The following is a 6,000-nucleotide window of genomic DNA, read 5'->3' as shown; positions in this document are numbered from 1 at the left end:
TCTTTTCTCGGAAAAAAAAAACAGTATATGCTAAAGCTACAACGACCCTGCCCTCAAAGAGCAGACCGGATATGCAAGCAGTTATAGGATTATTGGCCGCAGGAGATGCTCTAGGAAAAGGCTGAGGATAAAAAGCACGCCCAGCCGCCGGCTTTGCACTGCATGGATCGAGCAATGGCCCCTTGCTTGACGCTATCATTGGGGAGTTTGAGGGCGTCCAGGGCCATGACGACAACCGCGCTGTCGTCCACGTCGGCGTACCCAAACTGCTAGGGTACCAGAAAAACATGCCTATCATTGCAGGATTGGATGGAAAAATCTCTAAAGTTAAAGGAAAATTAGGCAAACATGCCTATCATTGCAGGATTGCATGGAAAAATCCTCAAAGCTAAAAGGAAAATTAGGCATATGCCTGTCGAAATGTGGAACAGAAACCGTAGTAATATTAAACAGAAGGTACGTAGAATCCATACATACGAGCAATGAAGGAAAGGCAAGGGCAAATATATGAAGGCATAGACTACACGGACCTGGATAAAAGAAGGAAGAAGGCCAGAACTTTGCAATCACAGTGAGGACAGGATTATTGGCAATATGAAGGCATCAACTACAATGGCTTCCCGTAATAAGAGAGCTCTTAGAAGACCTTCATGTCGAACAGTTAAACGGGGGTCACAACAGTACTCGGTGGGAGCAGGCCTGGAAATCATGATCATCGATAGAACTTATATAAAGACCACCTTCAAGTGCAGTTTAACGCGGGTCACTACAGTCGCTGGGAGGCTGGAGATGATCATCAATATGATCAATGAAGTAGGTGGAAGAGTTTGGGTCCTAACTCTCTGATGATAAAACTGCATTCTCCGAGAGATGGCAGCAACACGCTACTTTCAGCTTTTAATATTTGGGTGGGGATTACCCTCGGGCCGGGTCATGCGTGTTTTTGGGCATTTTGGCTACTATACTAAATCTGTCATTTTGAAGGCGTCAAAAATTATTATCCTTGTACTGTACCTTAAAAACTGACATTATTTCTACTATACTAAATCTGTCATTTTGAAGGCATCAAAAATTAGTATCCTTGTACTGTACCTTTGTAGAAATCCGTATATTATGGATCAGCGCTAAAAAAAACCGACCTTTAGTGTAATTTTCAAGATTGAATTTCTGGAAAAAGGGTTATCTATTTTTTAGGTTTTATTTACCAAGGTTATTTCTTTAATTTCTTGAAAATAAGGATGAGGAAAAATATGTTCCTCCAAAAAAGGACTAGAAAATATATGTCCTTGCAAAAAAAAGACTAGAAAAAATATATCCTTGAAAATAAACCAAAAAATATATCCCTGCAGTTGTATGTATGATCCGGGTTCGTTCATACTAGGGCTTTGGTTTAGTTAATATATTGTATGATAATAGTTATTACTTATTAGTTATAAGGACGGTTTAAAGTTTAAACTTTAGAGTTCATACAATGGAACCTGGCTCTTATTTGCGGTCTTGAGTGGCCAATCACATGAAGTTATTCAGATTCCCAGCCTATCCCAGATGCTCTTCCTCAGTCGTGGCCTGTCTCGTAAATAAGCTCCCGACTCCTGACTCTTCCTGCAATACAGAGCGGACCGTCTTGCATGCATCGCCTGTGACCTGACTCATGAGTCCTGTGATGAGCACGAAGCGCACGATGTTGCATGCGATGTTTGTGTTTTGTTGTTTTTTCTCTCTTCTGCAGCCTGCCTGAGCTCTCGAGACTGTAGACGATTTTATGGTGGGCTTTGGTCGTTTTCTCTCTATTGTTCTTGGCCACAAAAGTGAAGAGGTTACACATGTGATAGGTATGTTTCTTTACACATCTGTGAGGTGATTTGATGTTTGATCTATAGTGTATACCACCTGTGAGGTGTATTTCTAATTTGATGTTTGATCTTTATGCATTTGTGAGGTGTATTTCTGATTTGATGCTACATGCATGTTTGTGTTTTGTTGTTTTTGCTCTCTTCTACAGCCTGCCTGAGCTCTCAAGACTGTAGACGATTTTACTGGTGGGCACTGGTTGTTTTCTTTGTAAGAGGTGTTCTAAGCCCATAAAGCTACGGTGAGATTAGATTCCTAATCATTACATTGAGCCTCAACAGTTTTAGTTAGTATAGAAATAAGGACTTTGCGGGCACTCTCGGCTTGACCATTTTCTTGTGGGTATTATGGTGTGGATTTACAATGTGCAATCATGAACATTATGGCAAGTTGTTTAATTACATCATTTATAATGTGCTTTCCTTGGTCACGTACCATTTCACAAGGATAACCACCAAAATAGATAATAATGTTCACACGTAATGAAACTTAGTTATGGTCACAATGCCTATCCTCAAATCTCTTGCTTCAGCCTATTTTGTGACATAGTTTGTAGATCTATTAAAATGTATCTTGCTTGGGTGCTACATGCGATTGGACTGATGGTCCCACAAAATCAATGCCCCATTTTATAAATGGTTCTAAAACTTTGATAAGGTGCAAAAACTTCATGTCTTTTTTAATGGTTTGACACATCATTGACACTCCTCACATCCTTTGACAAATAATACACAATCCTTAAAAAGTATGGGCCACCAATAATTGGATTGAAGAATCTTTCTTCTAGTAATGTCTCCTTGTTGAAGTGTCCTTTAGCTACCTGTTGTTGGTGTGCTTGTTCTAAGATGTATAATTATTCATCCTTCCTATGGCAACATCTTATTATGTCATCCTTACCTCTTCTATAAAAGGTTCCAGCAATCAATTGGTAAGGATCCACTTCTTACAGCAACTTTTTAATCTCACCTTAACGCGAAAACCATTAGCTAGAAAGTTAACGATTTTCTTACTCCACTCTAGTATATCTTTAACCTTGAATAGTGTAGCATCAATTAGATCATCATCTACTCCAACTGGTGCTTCACCATTAGGTATGCGAGCCAAGTCTCACAACCACTGTAAAATCAAATTCAAGAAGGATCAACAACCCACTACGGTGATTCTCCTTGTGCGGCATGGTTTATTACCAAGGTATAATAAGGCTTCATGGTCAACATAGAAAACAAACTAATTAGCTAATAGGTAATGCCGAAATTTATTCACCGCATACACCGTAGCTAATCCTTCACTTTCCATGGGTGGTTTAGTTTATCTCAGCCTCACATAATTGTTGGCTATTAAAACTTATAGGGTATTCTAGTTTATGTTCACCCGAGTGAGCTAGGACACATCCAATAGCAAAGCTAGAAGAATCTATATACACATGAAATATATTATTCCATTTTGGTACTCACGAGATTACAGAGCAAGTTAGAGCTTAGTTTAACGTATCATAGGGACGTTGGCACTCTTCTGTCCACTTAAATACAATGAGAAGTTTAAATCTCGACATAGAAGAGTATAAACCATCCAAAGTAACCTACATGCCCCATAGAAGAGTATAAACCATCTATAGTAACGTGCATGCCCCATAAACCTTTGGACTCCCTTGTAATTCCTAGGTGGGGGTAATTCTAAGCTATTTACCTTGTAGTTCATAGGGGGGATAACTCTTAAATAATTTTTACCTTTTTTTCATTTGTGGAGATCCCATTTTTGGACACTATATGCCCTACGATGACTCCATGTTTTACAAAAAATTGGTTCTTGAAGGGGTTTCAGATATGCAATAATCATTCAAATACCTTACGTAAACAAGATAAATTCTTCTTCCATTATGAATGAATGCATAAATCATTTAAGAAAGCTTCAAGAAACTTCCTTAGAAAATAGTTCAAAGTAGCATTCATAAGTCATTGTTGAAATATGACTGGTGCATTTGTGAGACCAAATGACATAACTTTATAAGCAAATACACCATGTTCTGTAACAAAAACACTATTAGCTTGATCCTTAAGAGCAACGAAAATTTGATTATATCTCGAGTATTCGTGTAAGAAGCTGTATGCTTCCTTGCCTGCTACACATTCGAGAATGTGTTTTAAATATGGCAAGGGTTAATGGTATCTTCTCGTAACCGTATTTACCTTCTTAAGTTCAACACATACTCTCAATTTTCCATTCTTTTAAGGTACAATCAAAATTGGTTAAACTAGGATAGGGTTGTTTGTTGCTGATAGATATAGTGTTTTGGGGATTATGTGTTTTACAACCTCAATCGGTACTCCCTTCATGTCGTGGTAATCCATGCAAAGAAATCCTTATATTGCTTGAGGAGAGCAATGAGTTCAGCTTTCTAAATCTGGGTGTGGTCTTTTGCTATTTAGGGTCTTCTTAAGGTTTAGCCAAGTCTACTTATTTTACTTTAGCCAAGCCATTGTAGGCTCCCCCTACGTGACTTGTTAGTTTTTGTGTGGAATTATTAAACACTAACTTGCATTTTCTAATTGTAAAGGATTTATAGTGCTCCGGTGTAGGAGGGCGAATGACTAAGTTTTGCTTTGCCAATGATATCCATTTTAGCTATTAACTCAATGGGAGGAGGGAAGCAATACATAACTTTTTATAATTCCTCTCCCTAATTGTTAATAAACTTGCGATGTATATCAAATGCACCAACATGCTATAGTCCCATTGGGTAGGAGTCATTCTTTCTTGTAGCCTTTTATGATGATTGGTTGCATAATGCTTACATATTTATCATTTTTGAGATATTCCTTGGTTTTTAAAGAATGCTCATTTCTTTCTTTAGATTGGGACTCAGCGGTTTCATAGCTACTAGTCTTCTTTTTAGTTTCGCTTCCCAAGGTTTCTTTTGATATTGTCGGTTATGTTTTGTTCATGGTTTTTGCAGAGTTGGTGTCGCTTTGGTTTCCATTTCAGACTCACTGACCACTAGTTCTTATGTTAGATTCATTCCTTGTGGATTCAAGCTCACTGTATCTAATTCCTTTAATATCATAGTGTAGAGCATGGTAAAACCTTTAGGAGTTCTTGACCATCAATTGTAACCCATGTAGACCCTCTTGTTTCCTAGCTATATCAATTGTGGCCAATAATATATATCTAATTTAAATCATTTTTAAAATCCATGGCAAGTTATTTTTGAGCAGCCTTGTAAGGTGGGTTCTTCCCTACATTGGTCTCTTCTTTGCCACGTATAACATTATTTAAATGGGGAAGATAAACCCTAATGATTGAATCATTGAATTGGAGGTAGACATGCTTCTAAGACTAATAATGTGTACCATCTTGGTAATGAAATACATTAATTTCATGTAAGTTATGTCTCTTTCTTTTCTTCTATCCTTCATATAACAACAACATGCAAAGAAGTTTTAGTGGCATTTTCACTACACCACTTCATGTGAGAAAATTTGTGTTCTTCTGAGCGTATGTGCTTTTGAATAGCACTAAGTTGAATGGTTTTACATCCTTTTCCCTTTCCCCAATGTTCCTTTACTTTATATTTTTCACACCATACACATTTCATGCACTCTTCCTTTCCATACACAATCATTTTTAGAAAGGTGAATTTTGACTCCCACTCTTTTCTATATTTTCAATGACAATTCTTCTTGTTTGAGTTCTTTCTCATCTACTTTATTCTACGACAATGAACCATCAGGGAAATTATGAGCTCATTTTTGGGCCCCTCTATGCTCTTTCTCTCTCTAAAAAATGGGGCCATGGTGAACCCTATCAATCTTATGTCAGAACCCCTCCATGCGACATATCATTAAGAAGCTTATGATGAGTAGATTTCAAATATACAATCTCCAACAAGTTTCAAGTAATAGTAATACTCAAGATACACCATAAACAAGATTTAAGATGCCAAAATGGGGCCACGGTGAAATTTAAGCATCATACCAAACATTTCCAAATCATCATTCACAACATCTTCTTGTTTGAAAGTTCTTGCTCATCTACTTTGTTAGACGACAATGAACTATCCTGTATCATCTTCTTGTTTGAAAGTTCTTGCTCATCTACTTTGTTAGACGACAATGAACTATCTTGTATCATCTTCTTGTTTGAAAGTTCTTG

This window comes from Cibotium barometz, chromosome 14 (assembly GCF_041138505.1).
Source record: "Cibotium barometz isolate CiBa-2024 chromosome 14, ASM4113850v1, whole genome shotgun sequence".
Taxonomy (NCBI): Eukaryota; Viridiplantae; Streptophyta; class Polypodiopsida; order Cyatheales; family Cibotiaceae; genus Cibotium; species Cibotium barometz.
Note: the sequence above shows the minus strand (reverse complement) of the source record.